The 25,663-nt window shown below is 45.2% G+C and overlaps 1 protein-coding gene across 2 annotated transcripts in view; it reads left to right on the top strand.

Annotated features, from left to right (window-relative positions):
- CACNA2D2 (calcium voltage-gated channel auxiliary subunit alpha2delta 2) overlaps positions 1–25,663 on the top strand; it is a 2,156,122-nt gene that overhangs the window by 177,111 nt on the left and 1,953,348 nt on the right. The gene's annotated exons all lie outside the window — the stretch shown is intronic.

Here is a 25,663-nt window from a genome sequence, read left to right as displayed (position 1 = left end):
CTCTGTCATATTACCTAGTCATAATTGGGTTTTCTATATGGACCGTACGGGCCCTGTGATCACCCTTTTTACGTGTTATTTTTAATCTTTCTCCAGATTGCCAATTATTGCCGTAGTGGGGGGGAATTATCAGAGTTAACATTTTTCAAAAAGTAATTTGTTTTTAGCGGTAGGGTATCCTAAGCCATTTGGAAAATGGCTTCAGCCTCCGCTAATAACATTTTAACTATTAACTTTGGAGTGAAGTGAAGCTCAACAATATCATTCGAGCATTGTTAAAAAAATAAACTGATTCTATGTCAAATGAGCTCAGGATCTCGTGAAATATTTCCAAAACATTTTATCTATTCAAGATTTCTCCTACATCTGTGTGAACAATGAGTTCCAGAATTAAAGTTTTTGGGATCTCCTCCACCTGGAGAGGAGCGCTATTAAAAATTCTACACATCTCTTGATGCGACGACGTTGGTTTATCCGGATTATCCAAGGACAGAGGAGCCTTGGGGTTGACAGTAAAGTAATTCTTCTTCTAGACTTGGCAAGTTTGTGTTTCCATTGTACGCTTAGATCCCAGAATTTGCATATCTCTTACTCGGCAAGTGGGCACACTGTGATCATTGGTGTTTGGCATAACTGCGCCCCAGAGACTGTTCCAGTACGGGCCATGTTAGAGGGAAGAAGAAATGAATCACTCTTTTGCTTTTCACAAGTAGGTTGAACTTTGTGTGGGAAACGCATAGTCTGTCTCCATGCAGTCAACCCTAGCCTCATATGTTTGAGTCAAAATGGCCCTTTTCACCAGAGTTGTTTCGATTCTTTCACTATCAGAGAAGCCAACACTTGTCGTATGTTTACTATTAGGTAGCTTTTCCATGTAATTACCAGCCCCTGCCAAGTGCTCAGAAGCTTTTGTTGGTTTTTCCGCCCTGTTCTTTGACTTTTGCTTGGTTTTACACAGCAGTTGAGTGGATTTTGTTGGTTGATGGTCTGTGATGATATTGTTGATTATGGCACTCTCCACCAAGCCCACTGCCCCTATGTTGACCCTTGATTCACTATCTCCCCGCTCTTCCATCCCTTGCATTGATTGTAGAGCGACCTTTGTGTCGCTCAGTTGTAGTGTGTGTGCAGATAATTCCAATTTCATATTTTCATGGAGAGATACAAAAGAATGCAGGACCATATTTAGGGCAGAGATTGATGCTTTAGTTACTTTTACTTTATCTTCTAGGTCACTTAGGGTATGATGAAGATTCTGGTGAGAAAATGATCTCCTTGAGGAGATTGATATACTAGCCATCAAAGTTTGATGTCCTGTCATGAACAATGGTATTTCTTCCAACTGGTAGATCTTTCTTCGAATTGATGGAACTCTGCTCATGATCACATACTGACGGACTGATTTTTTTTTTCTGGGGATTCACCTGACAGATTTAATTCTAAAATACTGCAGTCATTGATGAAGTTACTCTCTCCATGCAGGATCACCCTGTTCTGATTATTCGTGCATATCTCTGTACTGGCTCCAGCTAAAGGGTAGACATCTTTGATTTTCTTTTGCTGAGGTCATTGGGCTTTTTTGCTTCTGAGTGAGTCATTTAATGCAGTTTTTACTTGCCCAGTCATTGCACAATTAGGGGAAGCCTCCACTTGCTCTGTGTGTTCGGCTCTAACAATTGTATGCAATAGGGGCAGAGGAGTGGTGTTTGTCACTGCATGCTGTACTAATTGCAGATCATTCAGTGTGAGTTGACCCGTCTTGTCTCCCTCCAGCTCCTCGCAGTTCATTGGTGCCTCAGAGTCACAGGTTCATTCACGGATGAAACAGCCAGAACGCTGTGTTCCATAACAGTGTTCCGACCAGTTTCAGCCTTCCGAATATCAGGAGCTAATAAACAATCTTCAGTGATTGACTTGCTTCTCAATTCGTACATACTAATCGGTGCAAAAGAGGTTGTAGTTGTGGACCTTTAACTCTGCCCCTTTACCCAAATTAGACCCACCTCTAGAATTAGTGTGTATTTTGTCCATAAAGCAGGTTTGTTGTACAGACAGCTGGGAGGGGGCTTAGATGACATCTAACTGTCACACTAACTCTGGTCTCCCTGAACCACACAAAGAACACACATTATATACAGTTTGCAACAGTTAATACAATCTCCCAGATACCGTTACAAAGGCATCCCCGCTAACCTGATTGGTTTCCCTGTACAGAGAAACCTAAACGCCACACAGTTCATTGGACACAGACATTATAACACAATCCCCTAAAAAAAGTATAATTACAAGGTTTGCATTTCCAACACACCCCTCCCCAAAATCCTCTCTGTATTTGGTGGCAGACTTGACTCTTAGTCAAACAATAGAATTTCTATTAATGATGAACACAGCCTGCCCCACAAATACCTAAGCACATGAAGAAGAGAGAAAGGAACACGGGGCCTCATTACGACCCGCCGGTATTTTACCGATTCTGCCATGGTGAATGGCGGAATTACCGCCTCATTCGAAGATGTGTGGGGGCGGTAATTCCCCATTCACCATGGCACTTTCCCATTTTTGCCCCCATAGGGCTCAATGGGAATGGGGAAGGCAGTAATTACGGTACCGCTAAATGTGGTACCGTAATTACCTTCAAAGTCCTTTTGCGGGTCCCATACTTAACGGCTGTAAAACCAGCCGTTATGGTAGGGACCCGCAAAGGAACCTCATAATAGGGCGGTAATCCCTACTGCCTGGGTCGTAATGAGGCCCATAGATTACCTTTTGACCTATTCGTGTTTGCTAATTGAATTGCCCAAATCTGTCTGGTGTCTGATTTTTAACTTATAGAACTTATAGGGAAATAGCAAACACTCACAGTCTCCAGCACTGGACTACAATTACAAACCGCAGCCTGCCGGACTGCAGTGCACTTCCAACGCACTTCACTGTGTTTCCAAACCGGCAAAGCAGCAAGAGTCGGCTCGCAACATCCTCACCGCTCTCTTCTCAATAAGTTGTTGATACACCACCAAGGAGAATAGGGCAAAACTAATTTTCCTCCAAGTGGCTCACAGAGGGCTGCAGTAAAACTGCTTTAGTTGGCCACACTTCACTAGTGCCAAAAAGTCAAGTTGCAATAACAGAGTTATTACATCAATCGATCACAGCTCAAAGGGTGTCTAAGATGAGCAACGCCACAGTCACTGTAGGCGTGTAAAAACAAGGAAATATCGTACCGCAAAAAAGAAATAAACCAATCATGGGCTAGAAAGATTCACAGATCTTTATTCTGTACAGTTACAAAGAAAAACAGATAGCTATCTGGCTCTCAACACCCCGCAATGAGTACCAGCCCGTCAAAGAGAGGAGAGAGAGTGCTGGACATCTAGACATTTGTGCTTTTATACAATTTTCAGAAATTGTCCAGACCCTCTACATGTTAATAATCTGTGGTCTAGAGTTTGTGCCTAGTTCACATACAGCTTATACAATAATATGCAGAAGGATTACATGAGTTTGCATTTCCATCAATGTTACAATGGTGATGTATATTCTCGGATCCGCGGTAAGCCTTAGTCTATATCCCTTCACAATGTAGTTCGGCCTGTGTCCACGCTTGAGATTTACTCTGCATTGTCCCAACGTTTACACAGGGATGACTCTTATGTGCGCAGACAATGTTAGGACAACAGTTCATGTATAGTACAAGGTCTCATTACCTAGTCTAAACTGTCAGCCCTTGGACAGTCTAACCATTAATAGAACTCAAAGGTCGGGAGGCGTGGTTGCAAGTTGAAAACACAGTCCACCATTTTAGAACAGAGAATGTACAAACAAAAATCAAAATGGCGGATGATTCTAAAATGGCGCCGAAGTCGATCCAAAATCGGAACTTTGCAATGTGGTTTTTCCCATAGAGCGACTAGGGTTAGGCCAATATAAATCTAAAGGAGGCACTATATGATTTCCCGTTTAACAGGCAAACTTCACAGATAAAGACAGAGACAAAAGAAGATTCAGTGGACAGGGCGTGATATATAATCTCAAACCAGCCTGAATGTATTAGTTATACAAACTGTGGGTAATTAAGCACCAAATAGCGCGCGCACAGCCACGGTTTAACAACCTTACTTCCACTTGTTTTCTGAGGGCCAACCCGAACTCCAATTAGTCTCTTTACAGGGGTTACAGATGTGCCGGTGGGAGACAGCCGCAGCAGGACCCCCATACCCCCTGTGGGCATTCGCACAGAGGTTTCCTCTCCCGTCAAGGTGAAATTCCTTGGTGCTTAGATCAGCCAGCCACTTCCACAGTGCTCCCGCAGTCGATTCAACGGCTGCCTGTCTCCGACAGGAAGGAGAGGGAGGGACAGAGCTCCATACGTCTCTCTGCGTTACTACGTCACACAGCAACACAACGTCTGGTCATCAAGCCGCACCACAGCAATTGGCTGCTTCTGACAGCCACCACTCTAGAGATTTTACCGGTGGGCCTTTTCACCAATGGCCTCTTTTGTGTGGTTACCCATATTCTTTTCAGAATTCTCTTGTTGGAAAAGTCCCCAAACCTTCTTATAGGTGTTGGGCCTGCTCATACCTTGTAATATGGGGCACTTTGAAAAGCCTTTGCAGTCTACCCGTGCTGGTGAGGGCCCAATGACACAACTTTTCCGTCAAGCCTGGGTATTTCGAGACCACTACATCGGTGATGTGTTGTAGTCTAAATAATGTGTAACATAACAAGATAATTTCCTCCAAACGAGAGGTGTGCCTGTGAAATGGCGGTTGCGTATGTGTCTACTAGCAAACACACCAATCTTAACATTACTCACCATGACCGAAAACTGTTTTCATTCACAATCAGTATTTTAGAAATAGTTCTTCCTGCGTGTCTGCCCTGCTGTTCTGCTAGCGGCCTCTTCCATCGCCAGCACCCTACTCGCTGTCTTCCCCTGTCAGATTATTTACTCCGGTGCTTTGCTTCCCAGCAGCCTGCGCTGTGAAGGGGGGAGGGAGGTTACGAGGCGAACTAAAAAGCTGGCAAGCGCCTTGTTTGCAGAGAATCTGCTGTTTTTCCGCGATAGTTGTGCAAACACGGAAGCAGCTGCTCTCGTCCCTGCGCGTGTACGTGCGACTTTGTGTGTATACAGAAGAAAACGGGGCCAGATTTGGAAGTGAATTCACAGAATCAATTAAAACGCTGCCCCAAGTTCTGCTCTGCTGGGCCCTGGGGAAGAAAAGCGGGAAAGGCGACGCTCTTGCCGCCGTTCTTTCTGATGCGTCTGCATCGTGCAGGCAGCAGGGACTGGGCCAGAAGGGGCGGGGGAAGCGAAGGCTCATGTGATAGCAGGAATGAGAGCTATTTAGGAAACGGTGTCATCTCCTCCCTCAAGCTGCTCTGGCTTTGCAGGAATACTTCCTCCACTTCTCATGCTGATAAGAGGTGCTTGCTTGTCATTAGGGACTGGAGAAGCAGCATCTTATCGCCCTAGCTGGATGCCATGGCGCCTTTGTGGATGCTATCGCTCCGAATGGGGGCAGGAACAGCGGTGACTTGGCACTGAAGCGGTAGCAAATAGGAAAAGCTTTGCTTCTTCCACTTCCCATTCCGACTCCGCTGGCGACACGCAGCTTGCAGAGCTTCTCCTTAGCTTGTGTCGCCGCCATGTCTCTCCAATCTGCCTTTGCCCGGGCGGGTTTTGGGCCATTGCCTTGATACATTTTGGCACACAGAGAAGTATGAAGTAATGTACCCTGAAAGATGGCGTAACCTGAGATGGTCTGCGGCAAGGAGAGTAGCTTGCTTCTGTGAAGGTGTCTTTCTGGGCCACAGCGCTCGCTCCGTGGGACATGAAGCGGAGCCTGATGTGAATTCTAACTAGGTCTCATTTTGTTGAGGGTTCTGAACCTGGATGTACCTCTGCTCATCACTACCAACTTGAGTGCTGCTGTGTACATGTTGAGTACACCTTGTCCTGAGTAGCGGACGTGGTTTTGTGAGGAAGGCTCTGCTACCGAAAGTGCAGAAAGTCAGTGCCAAAAGGTTTAAGGCCTTATCCTGTTAGCCGAATGGCCCTACTCATTCATATATCCAAAATGCCGGTATCAATGCTGTTGCTAGGATCTTCAGTCGCCCAAAGTATGGCAGAACAGAACAGTGGGAAAAGGTTGGCCTTCATGATGTCTCTGGAGATGCATTTTGGTTTGCTACTTAGAGGAGATGGCTCTGTAATCCGCTTTAAATACCTTTTGCTGGTACGACGTTGCTACATCGCCAGGGTTTTTTTCACTGAGTTTTTTGCCAAAAAGTTTCGGCTAAATAAACTCATCAAAAAATATTGGGGGTGGGTAAGGGGCTATAAGGAGTAGGGACATGGGGAAATGCGACTAGATAATATGGAAGGATGGGGTTGTGGGGATTTCCCCCACTTTTTTTTTGTTATTCTCGAGTTTTTTCGGTTGAACATATTCGGCAGAAAAAAAAATGTGCTGATCTAACATAGAACCCTTTTGCTCGCATTCTGTAGATTTCTGAGCTCCTTGGACGTCTGATGGGAGACATGGCGTGCAAAGAAACTGATTTGTAGTCCATATTACTCCGAGGCCACTGAGTGCACTCCCTCATGGTGAGTGATATGGCCGTGCAGTATTTCCCTAAGCAATGCTTAGATGTGGGCCTTCCATCCCGCCTTGGCCTCTAATGTTGTGAATCTGTGTATCGCCTGGATTGGCCCTGTAGGGTATCGCAGCAGAAAGTGTGCTACCAATTTAGGAATTTCTGTCGGTGATCAAATACAGCTTATGTTGTCACCCAGGTGGTGAATCCATTTTGCTAGGTTGCAACTGGTGGTAAACTTAACGCTGGTGGTAAATAAATTACCACAGGCAGTAAGTGCATTACACAGCTTATCCACTTGATTGAACAAAACACCACCCAAAATGGTGGTAATTGCGTTCCAAAGAAACAGCAGCTCTAATAAAGCTTAAAAAAAGGCGAAATTAAACCAGTGGCCATATCTTGATATCATTGCCACTCTTAATTGCAAGAATGTTTCTGCCTCAGAGTCAATGTTACTGCAACAGAAACCTACACACAATTCCGGCCCAGCTATTTGTATTTCCATAAAGTCATAGATATTGGTTTGGATTCCTGGAATACTGCCAGTTTCATGAACTATGGGTCACCAGTGCTATGGTATTAACTGTATATCTAAGCCTACTGCTGGGATCCATGCTCAGAAGAGCAGTATTCCCAGCAGACTGGCATGCAATTGCAATGTGGCACAGTCCTTATATTTGCTGAATATTATGTCACTCCCCCACTGAACTTCCCATGCTGCTCCTCGCCCCAAATGTTAAAGAACCCCATGATTGATCTCCCCCACTGCGCAGGAATGTGGCCTGCAAGTTCCTCCCTGCCTCAAAAGTATGTTTCACTTAAAACAGTCTTTGTATCTCAGGTGATGACAAACCAGTGCCCGGTAGGAAGATGTGTGTCCTCGTAAATGCTGTGATTATTCGCATGCCAACTCTTCACATTGGCTATGTATTCTAGGCTGACCCATTGAGGCTTGTAGTATCATGAGTCCATGATGAATGGCTCAGTCTTAGACTCTGCAACCTTTGGCTCTCCAGATTTTTTGGACTACAAATCCCATAATTCCCAGATGGCACAGTGAATGGTTGGGGTATCATGTGAAGTCATAGTGCAAAACATCTGGAGAGCCGCAGGTTGCAGGCCCCTGCAGCCAATCACTGACTCTGATGTTGCAGAAGGCTTTTATCTCTATCTTTTAGACCCCACCCATAAACCATTTCGCTCTGAGCCTCTCCCTTTCCCAGAAATATACTTGCTTTCATTTTTCATTTAGTTCTTATCCATGACCAGAGAAGGATTTATTGACCTCATCCTATTCTTATATGCGGCTTTATTTTGGTGTACCAAGCGCTCCTATCATGGGAAGTTTCCACGCCATTACATTGGTGCTAAAACAATCATTGTGTTGACTGGTGCAGAGATCGTTTTTGCACCGCAATATACAAATTAAAACTAAATAAATAAACCCCCTTGAATCCCTCTCGTTTTTATTTTAGTATTCCCACTCCCTTTTTTAATAAAGGTCTTGTTCCCTGAAATAAACGAGCATTGATACAGAGGCAACCCTATGCCTTGGAACCCATGACACCAAGACAGTGCTATTAAAATGGAGGCCTTCATCGGATGAGTTGTTGTGGATGTATGTATGTAGATGCAGTAACAGTAAAATTGTAACCTGCAAAGAGGCTCACACGGCATGAAGGGGCTGGTATCAGCAGGCCTCGTGGGCGCCACCAAGCTACTGCCTACATGGAGAGCTCTCCACTGTACACATCTGAACGCACGCGCCAGCATGATAGCTGAGCAACTTGGCTTTGCCATTTCTGCCACCCGAAGGATATTGTTACTGACAATATTGAGCTGCCGCTTACTGATGCAGTAACAGCTTCCATTCGATGGCACATGCTTCGTCTCTCCCTGGTGGGCAAAATCAATGGCTGAAAGCTTGGTGTTTCTCCAAGATTGATGTGATGTGTCCTCGACGCCCCTCCCCTTCCCCCTTGCTCTGATACTTTGACTAAGGGCTGGGATGCCGCAAGAGCCTCCAAGCCCTCTTTAGCTCTTTGTGAAGTGGAGTAAGAAGAATATGAAAAGTGTGTATTGAGTCCCTGACAAAAAGAGGAATTGGAAATGCATTTCTCTGACGAGATATGGCCGCTAAGTAGATCCTTTCACTCAATGATCGCTGATGTAACGAATCAACACAATTGATGTGAATGAACAGGATTGGAATATGCTGAAAGATCTGGCACTCCTTTGCGATTGGTGGCTTACAGCAAATGAAGGGAGATGCTTGGAATGAAGTCTAAAAGTGAAGCTAGAAAGCATCCTCCAAGAGCTAGTGGTTCCATGGGTTACCAGTCATTTGGTCGAAAAAAATTGGTCGACTGGACAAATGGTCGAACCAATTTGGTCAAAAACCAAATGGTCGAATTTTTTTTGTTTATTTTCACCCCTTTTTTTTTAAGGGGTCCCTCCTAACCCCTTTTTTTCTAAAAAACCCTTTTTTTTAAAACGAAAACCCAAAAAATAAATATATAATTAAAAAAAAAAATTCGACCATTTGGTTTAAGACCAAATGTCATTCGACCAGTTTTCAGTCGACCAAATGACTGGACACCATTCCATGTAATAATGTCCCCGCAAAAATGTCTCCTGACAAAAAAATGTGCTGTTTTTTGCGGAGACATTATTACATTGAACATGCAGGGACAACCCCTGCATTTTATTTTATTTTTTTAAAAGGGGAGCAGGGGACATCCCCACAAGCCGTCCCCATACATAACGTCACTATTTATAATGTCACCAATGGCTTTTCCCAGCGAAATTATTGCCTGATACCAAGCTAGTGGGATGATGGGAACCAAGGAAACCAATGCTGGATATACTATGGAAGCATGACATGGAATACGCTTTCAATAAAGCCTTCCTCATATGTAAAAGCACACACATGCAAGAGATGCCACACTCTCTGCCAGGTGATGTGGTGGTTTCCCTTGCAGTCCCCTCTTTACTGCCCACCCCCCTTGCCTTTCCTTGTGCCTCGGTGCCCCAGCGATCTTTAATTGTTATACTTGGGTCGCTTACATGTTTGACATTATCTCAGTGGAATTGAAGTCAATAACGAGACGGGTGCAAAACTGGCCGCTGAGCGCAATCAAAGTCGATGGGGACTTCGGAGACTTATTTCTTATAGACAAGAGATCAATACTCGCAAATTGAAGGGGAAAGACACCTCCCCACCAGCCCCCGTGGATACTCCATTTTATATGTCATTCATGTTCCTTAGTGATTGCCTTCAAGATTATACCCACAGGAATAGATGCATAGACCTATTTCAGACCGCTGTGTGTGCATGCTCCTGCAATATATATTATATATTTCATGCTTCAAAGATGAAATGCGTCCTAGTTTATTTCTGTTACAAAAATCTGCCACACGGCAGAGTTGAATTTTTCTAGATGGTTAATTCATTTATAATAAGTACATTAGTTACTAGTATGTGTGGCTATTAGTATTCGTTATTGGCCTCTCCTTAGCCAATCAGAATGCCAGCAATGCAGTATGTATGCATGGGATTTATAAAGCGCAAACCTAGCTGGGTATCAAGAGCGCTGTTCAAAGGTATTGTACTCGGGGATTACATGTAGGTTGTGAAGGAGCTGGAAGGGGCAGTGGGACCAGGGGAGGGGAACCCCAGAAGGGTAGGAGTAGTGTTGAGTGGAGTGATGAGCGATGGTGATATGTTCTTTGAAAAGTAGTGTAATCCAGTCCTTTCTGGAGTGTAGGATGGAGGGTGCCAGTCTAATCTGCGTTGGTAACTTCTTCCAGTGAAAGTGTACAGAGTAGGAAAAGGACAGTGTTTTGCTATTTCCCACTTTCTGTTCTTTGTTTCCAGCTCAGTAATGTGGCTTGTAGGGTTGTGTTGGCCTCTGGAGATGGAGACTTTCTCTGGCAAGTCCAGTGGTGGTTTGGTTGTGACTGCTTTGTAGGTGTTGCAGACTGTCTTGAACATGATGCGTACGTGAAGGTGTAGCCAGTGCAGCTCCCTAAGGATGGGGGTGATGTGGTTGAATTTTTTTAGTCCTGTGATGTGGGGTGCTGCAGCTTTTAGAGGGGCCTCCGAGTAGAGCATTGCGACCGTCCAAGTGGGAGATGATCAGGGCTTAGACAACTTTCGAAAACTCAGGGCAGAGAGAAAAGGCTTGCCTTTTCAGAAGAGTGCAAGCTGGGGTCATGCCACGTGGTTCTAAATAGTAAATTGATAGTAAAGCAATACATAACTTCGAGTATCTTACCACCCTCCCAGGCATTCTGCAGCAGCAATAATGCATAGAACTCGGGTAAAGATTACCTTTTGCAACTCCTATTGAAAATTCCCCCTTTACACTTTTAGTTTAGTTTAGTTTATTATTTATATGGCGCACCATACCCTGGGGCATCAGGGCGCAAGCAGACAAGGATATGCTCACCTTAGTTACAGGTACATGATAAGTAGGAAAAATACAGACATAAATAATGTTGCAATGGGCAGGTATGTACAGGACAGGTAAGGGTTAAGGAATGGAGAGGTAACGGTGCATGTTTCCTGCGTAGTCATAAGGTTATAATATACAATTATGTGCGCAGTGACATATCGGGTCATCAGTGTCAGAAAGATAAGCTGCGCACGGAGCTTTAAACGCATGGTGAGTGAGCTCCAGGATCAGAGAGTGGGTGTCCCGGGAGGTGCATCTAAGGGTTATGCAGGTTAAAGTGGTTAGATGTAATTAGCTCTCAGCCACCTGATTAGGTTCTGTCTGAAATTAGCGAAGGGCTGAGGTTCTATAATGTCATGGGGGAGGGAGTTCCATAACTGCGCAGCCTTGACCGGGAAGCTATGTCCTCCTATAGTGGAGAGTTTGAAGCGCGGAACTTGTAGGCAGTTTGCGTTAGCTGTTCTTGTTGGCCTGGGTGAAGTTCTTTTCCATAACCTGTCCATAAGGTAGGGTGGTGCTTTATTATTGAGGCATTTGTGGGTGAGGGAGGTGATCTTAAGTTGAATTTTATCAAAAGTGGAAAGCCATTTGTGTTCTCTTCTTATAGAGGATATTTGCTCCTTTCTATTAATCTTGAGTGCTGCTCTCAAGGCATTGTTCTGGAGGACTTGGATTTTGTGAATGGTCTGTTTATTTGCCCCAATGTAGAGTCTGTTGAAATAATCCAATTTGGATAGTGTAAGGGCTCTGGCAAGTGTAATGCAGCTGTCTGTGGAGAGGAATTGTTTGCTAGCTCTGATGAGTTTGCATGTGTATGCCGTAGCAGAGGCAAGAGAGTTTACTTGTTTGGCAAAGTTCATGGTGGCGTCTAGGTAGAATCCTAGGGTTTTTACTTCGTTAGCTACTTTTATATTGTTCCCATCGATAATGAAGTTGGCATAATCAGGGTTGAGTTTGGATATATAAGTTAGTGTGCCTATGATGATAAGCTTGGTTTTATCATCGTTCAGGCATAAGCCGTGGGTGGCCATCCATGCCTGAACGATGCTACAGATTCTGTTCACTAGAGCTAGATCCTTGGCGTAGACTCTTGAGAGTGGGAGGAGGATCTGGGTATCGTCTGCGTAGTTGGTGTAGGCGATACCCAGATGATCCATTTCATCAAAGAGGGGCTTCATGAAGACATTGTAGAGGGTAGGTGACACACAGGATCCTTGTGGTACACCGCAGGTTATAGGGATCGGATCTGCTGAGGCTGATGGAGCGAAGAATCTCATAGTCCGGTTACTCAGAAATGACTTGATCCATGTTATAGCCTCTTTTGAAAAATGGGCTGCACAGTCCAGGTGGCTACATAAGACTGTGTGGTCAACTAAGTCAAATGGCTCTGATGGGTCCAGACGGAGGAGTAGGGCTGCTTGGCCATTATCTCTTCATTCGTCTATTTGGACCTTAAGATTTATTAGAGCTGTCTCAGTCCCGTGTTGCGGGCGGAATCCAGATTGGCGGGTTCCGAGTAAGAGGTTGGATTCTAGGAAGTTTTGTATTTGCAAGTAAGACACTTTGTCTAGAGTTTTTAGAAGAAAGAGCACAGTCGTGATGGGCCTGAAGTTTGTGGGAATGACCGGGTCGAGGGTTTGTTTCTTTAAGAGTGGTATTACCCATGACTCTTTTAGGTTGTTCGGTACTGTGCCTGTGGTAAGAGGAGTTGATGAGTTTGGTTATAAATGGTGATAGTTCTCTCGCAGCATCCTTGATAAGTTGTGCTCGGCATTGATCACCTTTACAGTTTGACGGTTTAAGTCTGAGAATGACCTTTTCTACCTCAATGGTCGATTCCTCAGAGCAGCAAAATCGGGCTTTTTGATTAGGCTGTGGTGGTAGTACTAAGCTCTGACGGATGTGGGGCATTAGAGATGCCTTCTTGAGAGCAATTTTAGTGTGTAAGTTAGCGACTTTATTTGTTAAGGAAAGTTGTATGCTAGAGCACCAATTTTTATCCTTGATGCAGTTTTCTTGAGGCACAATGGGAGTTTCCAATTCTTTCAGAATGCTGAACAATTCTCTGACGCTAGATTTCGATTGAGATATTCTGGTATTATAGGTTTCTTGTTTGGCTCATAGTATTTCTTTCTTGAATAGGGTGGAGGCTCTGGAGAGGTTGAGTTTCTTTTCGACTGATGGGAAAAGTCTCCAAATGGTTTCAAATTTTCTTTTAGTCAGCCTGAGATTTTTTAGATGAGGCGTGTATCATGAGTTGAGGTGTTTTTTTGGATTGCTGTTTCTTAGTTTGAGCGGGGCTATGTGGTCGAGGGCTGAGTTCATAGCTTCATTGTACTTTTCAACTAACACATTAGGATCTGTAATGTCTGGGAGTGAGTTTAGTTTAGGTATTATGACGGGCATCAAATTTTCCGCTGTCATGAGTTTTTTGTTCCTGGTGGGCAAGGGTGAGGCAAGTGAGGACTGGGTAGTAGCAGGGTTTGTCGTCACTGTGAATAATAGCAGGTGGTGGTCAGACCAAATCTGAGGTACGGACTCTGATATTTATTTCGCAGTTATGTTCAGCTATCCAATCAAGGATACGACCTTTATTGTGGGTGGGTAAGTTAACTTTCTGGGATAATCCCAGCTCTTTCAAAGTCAGGGCAATCATTGTAGATTGGATGTCCTTGGTGTCATTATAGCCTAGATTAAAGTCACCTAGCACTATTGTTTGGGATGTATTTTTTAGATTATTGGACAGGGAAGTAGAAATGTCCTCCTCAAAGGTTCCAATGGGACCTGGTGGTCTGTAGATAAGGATGTTTTTCAGTGTTTGGGAGTTAGCGGTGGCTAATTTGACCGTGAGGCATTCACAGGATTTCATAGTGGTGGTTGTGATCATTCTCATGTCTAGACTGATCTTAGCTATAATTGCTAGGCCTCCGCCTCGGGAGGTATGTCTGTCAGCTCGTAGAACTGTGTAGTTGTCCGGGACTGCTAATGATAGGGCAGGGCCTGCTGCATCATGTAGCCAGGATATATACAGACCATCCTGAACCAATGCTCATGAAACCTTCTAGATGGTATTGTATAAAGTGACTAATATGGCGGTGTTTGGAGTCAACATTGATGCATTTTAGGGTACAAAACTAATTGGGCATTTGACTGGAAAGTCAATTATATCATATGCTTATGTTTTCTCTAAAACAGCATTGTCTATGCTCACGTGGGACTGATTTTGCATTTCCTGAAAATTATGCACATTTTATTGAGCAGTGTTTGACAAAAAATACAAGAAATCAATGTATAGATCTAAATAGCGAAAAGTAAAGTATGATTGATTTAAAAGAAATCTGAACCTTTTGTTTATCTTCTTGCATAGTAACAACCTTTTGTCCTCAACAAGTAACTGTATTTCTTCAGGATTGACATTTTACAGGTCATCTAACATTACCAGTACCGTTTCTCATGGTTGGGCCCCATCTTCTCTTTGGTTGAACTAAAAATAGTGATTAGAAAAAAAGGATTCAGAAAACTGGTCCCTGTTTTTTTATGTTACTATCCTCTGGACTGCTGTAAAGTCATAATTCCACTACTCACAATGTCTATTTTGTTCATCACTATGCTCTAAAAAACAATAACGTGAACTTATTAGCACGTGACTTCATCTATACAGACTACTTTTAAACATACCCTGAAGGCCGAAGTTATAATTATTTTTAACTACTCTGGCTATTCAACTTACTACACTGATTTTTCATGCAAAAAGTACTAGTTTAGGGACAGAATTATAAAGGACTACAATATCTTTTAATCATGATGCTTACCTTCTCAAATATGGCAGCCACCATTTTCTGCACTGGAGTGCCATGATAGCCAGCTCGAATGCAGCTGTAATTGGTCATTGCCTTTCTCCTTAAGGCCAATCCAGGGAGGCGGCCCCTGAAAAAGGGAGGCCATCTACCTAGGCCCCTGTCTGGCCTATTCCTCTCATTTCATCCACAAAGACCTGTATGTAGGCAGCATCAAGAACAATCAAGGACCACAAGGTTGATCATTGTGCTTCATCTCCCAGCATCCTAGGTAAACCCAGAGGGCCCTGTTTGATGTGCTCTGGTGTGCTCTGACCATTTCTTATTTTGACATTACGATGTTTCAATCTTACATCTAAATTGTCCAGTGGGGCAGTTTGCAATGCTTTACTTGCGGCCTCTGCCGTTCAGCACCCTGGCCACATTGGAAGTATCTGTGTAGCCCAGTCAGGCTGTTGAAAGTTGGGCCTCACCTTCTCAAACATGGCCACCGCCATTTTCTGCACTGGAGTGCCATGGTAGCCAGCCCGAATGCAGCCACATTTGATCATTGACTTTCTCCTGAAGGACAATCCGGGGAGCTGGTAGGCAGAGCCAGCCCCCGACAAAGGCGGTCTACTAAGGCCCCTGTCTGGTCTGTTCCTCATTTCATCCATGCAGACCTTGGATGCAGGCAGAATCAAGAAGAATCAAGGACTACAAGTCTGATCATCACACTTTGTCTCCCAGCATCCCAGGTAAGCCGAGAGGGCTCTGTTTGATGTACCCTGGTGTGCACTGACAATATTTAATTTTTTCACTACAATGTTTCAATCTTACAGTGAAATTCTCCCATAGGGCAATTTGCAATTCATTACTTGCAGACTCTGCCCTTAAGCACGCTGGCTGCATTGCAAGTATATTTGTAGCCAAATCGGGCTGTTGGAAGTGGGGCCTCACCTTCTCAAACATGACCACCGACCATTTTCTGCACAGGAGTGCCACGGTAGCCAGCCGCAATGCAGCCGTGATTAGTCATTGCCTTTCTCCTTAAGGCCAATCCGGAGAGCCAGCAGGCTGCACCGGAATCCGACAAAGGCCTTCTACTAATTCCCCTGTCTGGTTTGTCCGGCCGTTGCCGCCAGGCTGCTCTGCTTCGCCCACAGGCTCTGCCGACCCACACCTGGTTCTTTTTACCCATCATGGGGCCTACCTCTTCCAGGTCCTGAGGTCAGCATTCTCTGCTGATCGCTATACTTGCCCCTGATCTTACTTAATGATCACAACCATCCACCGAGTCTGCACTGCCCTGCCTGCCCATGAGCCTGCGTGCTCTCTTCAGGCGATGACAGTTTCTTCCTACATTCATCACCCCTGCTGTGTCCTCATTATGCTGAGGTTCACTCCCTGTTCTGGCCGCTCATCCAACATCCAATGCGCAATCAAGGATACTCTGCGACCTTCCTATTTGCTAGGGTTCCATCAACTCAGCCATAACATTGGAACTGGATTGCGGGCTGAGTGACAACCCTCACCAAAGCTGACCCTTTTTCACCCTAACTTTCTCCTGTTGCACCTGCCTGTGTTGCTTTACACTGTCAGACTCTGGACTACCTTGTACCTCTGCCAGGCTTTCTGCTCTTGACTCTATTGCTCCACCGATCTCCTTGTTGCAATCATGACCTGGATTACCCACTACCGCCCATCCTTACTCCTGCCTGTAACCTTTTAGTGTCCCTATTACAATTGGGAGCATTTTTCTTCAATTTGAAGGTTGTATCTGGTTATATGAAGTGTGCTGTCCCTATTACAATTGTGAGCATTTTTCTGTAATTTTGAAAAAGTTGAATCTGGGTATTTATGATATAATATGATATGGCATTTGTAACGCGCCTATACACAAGTGTTTCAAGGCACGACGAGGCAGGGAGGGGGGACAAAGGGAAGACAGACAACGATCCTACTAGGCCAGGTGTCATTCAGATCGTGCAAGTGCATGGGCAGAGGGGAAGGGAAAGTTCAAGGGGAAAGGGAGAGGGGAAAGAGCAGCACTGGTGGTAGAATAACAAGATAAATAATAAGGGCCAGCTGGTGGCAAGTGCAAGGTAAGTGCAGACAAGTGCTGGGAAGAAGGGCTGTAGGGATACAGAGACAGTCCCGCAGTGCAGGGGTTGCCATGGGGGCAGTGCAAGGGGGAGAGTGGCTGGGCCAAGGACTGAGATCGGTGAGAGTGGCCCAGTTGCAGATTCAGTGCAGTTTCAGTCAGGAATTTAGCAGGGGAGAGGGGGAGAGAAAGCAGAAGCAAAGAGGAAGGTTTTGAGGTGCTTCCGGAACCAGAGATGGTTCTCATCAAGTTTCAGGGCGGCAGGAAGGCTGTTCCAGAGGGAGGCCCCTGCCGCGGAGAGAGATCTACCCCCAACTCGTTGCTTGGAGAAGTGGCTGACTCTGAGGGAGTTGGAGGCGGGAGTTGTTTGAACAGTGCTGTCCCTTTTACAATTCTGAGCCTATTTCTGCAATTATTAAAGAGTGGAATCTGGATATATGCACTTTTCTGTGCCTATTACAACGTTGTGCATTTTTCTGCAATTTTGACAAAGTTGAATCTGGGTATTTGAACTGTGCTGTTCCTATTGCAACTATGATCATATTCTGCAATTCTGTGAAAGTCGCATCTGGGTAGCCTAATTTTCTCAAATCTAGGTGCTCTCACCTTTCAATTGTATTGATTGGTAGCATTTTTAGACTAACTTTGATTCTCAAATCATGCTGTTCTCACCTTCAATTGTATTGATTGTTCGCATTTTGCAACCCAGGCCTTGCCAGTTTATCATTTCTTCTTACTGCTGCTCTATTGTATTGACATTTGTAACATAGGCTGCTAGGTCACCTGGCGAGTTCCACGTGCTTGTGAAGTCCTCCCTTCTGCCCTTCTCAATCCCCCTCCCACAACTATGGTGCTGTCTATCTCACCTATCTACTCTAATTGCTACTCTATCACCTTTCCTACCCCCTCTCTCAAAGTGCGGAAGGAAGAAATTTAAGAAAGCATGCCTGGTCTCCAATCCAGGATTACCCATTGCTGACACTTACTTCAACGCCTTCACCAGGCAGACTATTACTGATATCCTCTTTACTGTTCCCACTCCTAACCTATGGGCTCCACATATGGGCTCTACCCTCTACCCCTTTTCCAACTCGCATATTAATGGTGGAACCAGGTGGGACTTTCTCTCAGCGCATTTCTTATTCTCCAGGTGCATCATTAATGTCTACCAGAATGGCACCATCAGGGCCCAGAGCTCTCAGCCTGACCTCCTCCTTCTCAACAGGCATCTTCTGTCTCGTATTAACCTCCTCCCTGCCCATGCCTCTCCCCTCTCTGCCCCACCTGTTGCCTATTTGCCCCCATTGATGGTGTACCCTGCCCCTGTACCCTGCCTCAGGAAAACCTTGAAAGGGGTCAAACAGCTTCACCTAGCTACCTTCAATTCTTGCTCTGTTGTCAAACACTCCTCTGACATCTGTAATCTCCTTGAAAACTTTGAACATGATGTCCTCACCCTCACTGAGAAGTGGTCCAATGCCTGCTTTTGACACTCTCCTTCCTGAGGGCTACAAGATCATCACCATGCCCAGATAAAGCCGGTCTGGTGGCAGAGTGGCCCTTGTCTACCCTGAATGTGTCCCTGCTGCCATCATACCCACTCACCCTTACTCTTCCTTTGAATGTCTTGTCTGTAATCTCTGCATCTCTCCCGCCCTCTCCTCACTGTAGCTACCATCTACAGGCCACCTGGTCTGATTCCCTACTTCCTTTCAGAATGGGCTGACCTTACCTCCTCGCTGCTGACCTCTTCCTCTAAGCATCTCCTCCTTGGAGACTTGAACATCCATCTGGATTCTCCCGATTCAGCCACTCTCCACTTCTCCAACCTCTGCGATTCTCTCTCTCAACATTCTTCCCTCCAGCCAGGCACACCCTTGATGTGCTCATCACTGCTGATATCTCCCTCTCTAAAACTCTTGCTACTACCCTCTCTTGGTCGGACTATTCTCTCCTCTCCTTCCCACCTGGAGCTCCTGGGCTCCCCGGCTAAGCGGTTTCCTGCACTGCCAGCTTCCTTCTCCATCATTTGATCGATGACGCAAGTGTCAGTAGCTGCTTTTGCTGCCTGCATCCCTCCAACCCTTTCCATCCACTGTCATACTGACTCAGATCTTGCTAACATGCATCTCCAATACTCCTGACATCCTTGACCCTGCCATGAGGATCTGTATTGGTATAACTCTGATTTAGCCTCATTGAAATGCAAATGCAAAGTTGCAGAATGGAAGTGGCTGGGTTCTAGCATGTCCTCTGACAAACTGGCCTTCCACCTGCTCCAAAGGCATATAGACTCTCTATCTGTGCCAAGAAATGGGCCCATATCTAATCATTTCTGGAGCATCAGACAACATGGCTGAACCTTTCAAAATCTGTAAGGAACTTGCCAATCCTACTGCAGTCTTCACTTCTCCTCTCCCTTCTCAGGCCTTCTGCATGGCTTTGGCCACCAATTTCATAACCATAACTCAGGACACCATGTCCTCTCTCGCCCCTATGCCCCTCCCTCTCTCTGTAACGGTTTATTGAAAAGCCACCCTCAACACAGGGACTTCTTTCCCACTCAAGCTATGACGCAACACATGGTTTAACAGATTCTTTTATTCAGCCCCTGAGCTAACAATGAGCCAAGAACCAGGCTGGTGTACAGGAAATATATTTGTATTTATTTAAATTAAAATAGATAGAAATTTGCATGAAAAATGTCAAACAGCAATTCATCCATGGCACAACACACTAAACTTCTCTCCAATAATACATCACAAAAGTAAGTTGAAAAGAACACAAATCACAATTGTTTACTTTCTTCAAATTTCACTTCAAGAAATAATTAACGCTGGTCAGTGAACACATTTATAGATGTAGTGCTGCACAATTTTGATTTTCCTTCGTACTTAAAAGCTAGCAGTTTATTTTTTTAAATGTGTGCAAATGCATGTGGCAGTTGTTATTTCACCCACACCTTTGCTGTAAAAAAGAAAGCAGAGTGATTTAGCGGTTGTTTTTTTAGACACCCCCCTACTTTGGTCTGTGTTGGGAAAGTTGGACAGAAAAATGTGAATGATTTAGGGAATTTTGGATTTTAGTCTCCCCTCCCACCTTTACCAAAAGGCCTGTGTTAGGGGAAAGTTGGACAGAAAGATTGGACTGATTAAAGAACAAAGACTGCCCTCTTCCTTAAAGAGGTCTGGGGTCAACAGGACAAAAAAGGATTACCCAATTAAATTATAGGCTATAGATTTCAGCGCACACTGGGAAGTGGGCTTTGTATAGTTTGAATTTTAACAAAAATCATCCAGTAGTGTTCTGCCAAGGGTATTCATTAAAGTAATCTTTTTAGTGGAATAGGTTAAGGATCTGCACAGTTTGACCTCCACCCCCTATAAAGGGAAAGGATTTAACGCCACCAGATTCACACAACTTTTGGTTTCCCAGGGCTCTGTTCTACTTACATAGAAAGCCTCTGTTTAAAGTTCCGGACAGCCAGCTGCATGTCAGGGCCCTCTGGAAAGATAGGGCAGGGGTCTGGTCACTCCACTCTCAAGGATGGCCTCCCACACTCCACTATATGACCCAGCCAGTGTTTAGGCATTCCTAGCAATAGACAGCTCCACCCAGATGCACTCTTGGCAATCTCCTCTGGTGTTGTCTTGCAGCTGTCAGATTGTAAGTTGCAGCAGCACTCTTTTGATGGTAAATTTCAGAAGCTCTGCCCCCTCCTCCTAGTACAGTCCCCCTTATATAGCAGTGATGGCACCACCAATTTTACAATCTTGGGGGAGTAACCTACAAGAGGTCACAACAGTAGGATTCAACAGTTACCCTTCTCTTTCCTCCCAAATCCAGCCTCCCAGTCAGGATTGGTTTAGGGGTCTGGAGCAGACATATGACAGCCTAATTTACAAGTCACATTTGTTCTCATATCAAGTTTTAGCAAAAATCTAGATGTGTGCCAAAACTTCATAATTTTACTAATAACTGCACCATTTTGCATGGCCATTTGGCAATTTCCACCATTTTCACAGAAAGCATAACTTTTATGAACATATAATTGCCTACCTATATTTCTAATTGTACCCTTCACCAGTTCGCCAACTCTTACATTCGGGACATTTTCAGATCAGCCAGGAACCTAGTTTACCTTACAGTTCCCTAACTCCTAGGTGCCTGGATTTTATATCTCCAAAATTGCATGGAAATTACCTAGAAAATGGTACATAAATGAAGAAAATTCAAGTTATGGTTACTGGGAAAAGGCCTAAATGGTAATAGCCCTTTAAAATTAATAGTAAATCTTCATGTCGGACAAATGGCAATTCTTCTGCATTCAGGCCATATGGGCTTGCATGTAATCCGATTTTCTTTTTTTTTTCTTTATCAGTCTCTTTGAAGTGGGTTACCTGTTTAAAGTTGGAGTTTCAGGATCCCTTAATTAAATTGTCTTCACAGCTCCCATCATTGTGGTCATGCATCAGCGAGGAGAAATGGTCCTGCAGAGACAGCCAGTGTTTAAAAATCCTATTTTTCATGTGAAAGGGACCTTTGATTTTTCTTCTTGCTTTGTGAATTAATATGCTGCTTTTCCTTGGGTAATGACAGGTAGGCCTTTTTCACATGGACCTTTTTTGTTTTCATTTGTAATCACAGATGCTAAGCCATCTTTGTGTCAGTATTGAAAATTCCTGCTTTTTCATGTGAAAAGGACTTCAGTTTGAGGCTTTTGAGTGCTCCCCAAAGCCTGCATGCAGGCCTCCCTCTGCCTCACCTCATCCTCCCCCTTACTCTCCTCCCTCTTACGCATAGCACCGGATGAGATCAACAAACAGACTGCTCTATGAAAGTATCATACAATCAGGTGCTCCACTGCTCTTATAGAACTATTAAGAACAATATTGCCTCTCTCGCTCCCTCTTTGGCTGAGTTCTGTAGCCATTCTTTTGCCACTGGCTCCTTCCCTCCATCCCACAAGCACTTCCTTGTGCACACCCTACTTAAAAAGCTATCTGCAGAACCCTCTTGCCCCGCAAACTACCATCCTATCTCCATACCCCTTTCCTGGGTACACTCCTGGAGAAGGTAGTCATCTCCCAACTAATTGATCACACTGAATCTGTTGGCTGCTTTCACGGCCACCAGTGTATGGCTTCAGAGCAGCCAGAGGCATGGAAACTGCTCTTCTGAACACTCGTGATGATTTGCTCTCTAAACTTGACTCCAACTCTCCTTCCGCCCTTATTTTCTTTGATCTGTCCTCTGCCTTTGACACAATAAACCATTCCATCCTCATAAACAGGCTGCGTGATATCCTTGGCATCACGGATGAAGCACTGGACTGGTTAACCTCCTTACTTTCAAATCAACCCTCACAAGTTCAACACGGCCCTCTCTCCTCTCCCTCCCTCTCAACCTGTGGCTTCCCTGAGGGCTCTATCCTCTCGCTGTGGCTTTTCAACATATACCTTGCCCCTCCTGCCCACTTGATCTCCACCTTCACTCCTCATTTCCAATGCTATGCCGATGACACACATCTCTCCTTTAGGCTCCCCTTGTCTTCCTCCTCTCCCCCCTCTTTTATTCCCGACTATTGGACTGCTATCCAGGCATGGTGTGCTCCTAACTTTCTCTGCTTCAGCGCAAATAAGACAGAGATCCTTCTCATTGGGACTCCCTCTCCCTCCTTCCCTCCTAAGCTCTGGCCACCCTCCTTGGGCTCCCTCCCTTACCCTTGTGTGTGGCAAAACCATGTGTCTCATCTTTGACTCCTCTCTCTCCTTCTCTCCTCAGAGGCATTCTCCCTTGCCTCACCTCCCCAAGAAACTCAACATCTCCAGAGCTCTGGTTCTCTCTAGGCGTGACTATTGCAGCAGCTCCTCACTCCGCCCTCTTCAACTAATCCATACTAGGACCCCTAGACTTATCCTTGGCCTCAGGCCCATGCACCTCATCCCTGCAGCCATAAAATCTCTGCACTTGCTCCCAGTGGTTGCAAGGATCAAATTCAAGACCCTATGCATCATCCACAAGGCTTTCTCGGGCCTGGGACCTCACTACATTCAACTCTCTCTCCCTAAATACCTCTTAGCAAGAGTCTTTCACTCCTTTAGCTCCAACTCTCTGCAGGTCATTTGTTTCTTCAAGCAGGGAGTGGGGGTAGATCTCTCTTATCGCCAGGAGCCTCTCTCTGGAATGGCCTCCCTGCGCCTCTCCATCTTGAGCTGGATCTCCTTAAGTTCCAGAAGCTCCTCAAGACCTTACTGTTCTCCTCCTTCTCTCTCCCCCCTCCCCTGCTTGTCTATTCCAGCCGCTGGGAATGGATGCCTGTTGTACCATTTGTGTCTCACCAGGGTCAGGCCATCCTTTATCCAGTCTCCCCTTTACCCCTTTGTTAGGGTTATTTCAGGGGCCGGCACAGCTGCACCTGGGGCCCGCAGACCTCCGGCTCATGGAAGGCCCCAACTCCTTCCGTAGTCCCAAAGAAGTCGAGGTCCACACAAGGAGCAAGAGTTGCTGCTGTTTATTATAGTAAACAAACAGGGATCATATACATGGAGTACTCCAGGCACATCGCAACGCTTTCTGGCTCGCAGGCCAGTTTTGTAGACAAGTGATATCACTGTCTGTGTCACTCAGCAAGTTCCGACCCCAAACCTATCACCACACAGGATTGGCTCCCTGAGTGGTGTCCCGTATAGGAACTTATAGCGACCAATGTTAGTGGAGGCCGCTGGGTCAGGTGGTATGCTTGGATCATCCCCTAATATTGCTACTCTGAAAATGTTACATTGACGAACCCTGTGATTTGCTGGTAATCCCTGCTACCTGCCTTTAGGCCTTAGGGTCCTGATTGGTCAGGCCGTGGGCCCCCCCAAGTCTGGGACAACCTCTGTTCCCAGCACACAAGACGTATGGTCATGTATAATGTGTATCAATAATGTGTGACTATGTGACAGTGAGTAACAATGGTGTGTTTATACTACTGCCATGAGAGCATTCCAGTCTCATCGTATAGTGTTGCTGTGCTTTCCCAGCTTGTAGGTCTTGGCATCACATCAGCTTCGGCCGGGTCACGTGTGAGGCGACCGTGTGTGAGGCTGAATTACTTCGATTTGATTTGTGTTTGCAAGGACGAGTCCCTGCTGTAGCCGGTATCACATTGGCTGGGTGTGTGTGGAATGTCATTTGCAACATTGTGGCCTTGGCTGCCGTTGCTTCTGCCATGGCATACTGCTTGAAATTTCCATGAGACGATCCTGGCTTGCTGGATTTTCCTAAGGCCTACTCTGGCTCTGAATATTTCTGCATAATGTCCATAGGTTAAGATGCGTCATGGTCGGTCAGGTCCCTCGGGTGCTCCTGTCCTTCCATAGGGTTAGTGGCAAGTAGCATCTTCAAGCATGTACACAAGCTCTTTCAGCATCTTGCGTTTCTGCGGTGCTATAGCGGCCTAGGTGGCAAAATAAAAAACGTGCAGACAGTATGTATATGTTACTGTCGGTGTGCAGTTATAATGTTGACTGCAAAAAGTCAAACGAAAATGTCGAAAAAATAAAAATGTCGAAAAAAAATCGAATGTGTTACTTTTTTTTATTTGTATGTTTTTTTGGGTTTAGCTATTAAAAATAAACAGGAGGTTGTGGGGAACTCCCCAAATAAAAAAACATTCGACATATTTTTTTTCCACATTTTTTTTTCTGACATTTTCACTATAAACCGTGACTGTCCTCTATATCATAGAACTGTACACATGTATTCTTCATGTAGGTTGGTGTGTGAATGTCCCGAATGTGCGGAGTGCACGTGTGCTTCCTGTCTAACGCAGCTATGTCGTCATGACGTCTCTAACAACGTGTGGCATGGCTTTTTGGTGGTGTTAGTCGATTCGGTCCATGTAGTCATCTTCGGATCGGTCTTGTCTCTCCTTGCTCACTTTGGGTAGGGTTCGTAACACCGCAGGTTTGTATGGTTGGCTGGTCGGGTATCTTTCATGGTGCATCTCATGATGGGAGCAGTGGGGATCGGTGAAAACTCATATGATCGCTGGTCGTTTTGTCGTGGATGCTTCTTCCAGTAGGGGGAGTCCATCAGGAGGGAAGGTATATTCAGATTTTCCCTCTTCAACTTCCTACCAGCACTTGCCCTTGGGCTCCCTTCCCTGATTGCCTTCTGTAGCTTGTCCCCCCCCTTGCACTATTACCCTACCCCTTTTCTCCTCTGGCACTTGCCCACTTGGCATGCGTTACCACTTCTGAGATCCCTGGGCCCCCTCTCTCCCACTAGCCCATCCCTTTTCAGGCCTTCCCCCCCTAAGCACTTCTTGATACTGTACTTGCACGATCCGAAGACCTAGTAGGACTGTTACTGTTTTTTTTTCCTTGGCACCCCCCACCCCCTTTTTGTGTTGTGGCACCTGGCAACACTTTCTGCTGTATAGGAGAGTGTGTCCTGAGATCTGCCATTGGAACTGTCATCTCGTGCTGGAAAAGTCTGAGACTGTACTGTGCTTCAAGCTCCCATCTTACCCCGTGTCCAAAACCTGGGGAAGGGAGTCCCAGGCTATTGCATCCTGACATATTATTTGAGAACACTTCTTTCTTTTCTTGAGAACTATCCCACACCCCTTTTTATATTAGTTGTGAGGTTTGGCAATAGGTTTCTTAGTATAGTCCCTTTCATTTTGACACAACACCACTAGGACTGCCTTATATTCATTTGATGGTGGACAC

This window comes from Ambystoma mexicanum, chromosome 2p (genome assembly GCF_040938575.1).
Source record: "Ambystoma mexicanum isolate Mex_15411 chromosome 2p, UKY_AmexF1_1, whole genome shotgun sequence".
NCBI classification, from domain to species: domain Eukaryota; kingdom Metazoa; phylum Chordata; class Amphibia; order Caudata; family Ambystomatidae; genus Ambystoma; species Ambystoma mexicanum.
This window is presented reverse-complemented; position numbering and strand designations above follow the sequence as displayed.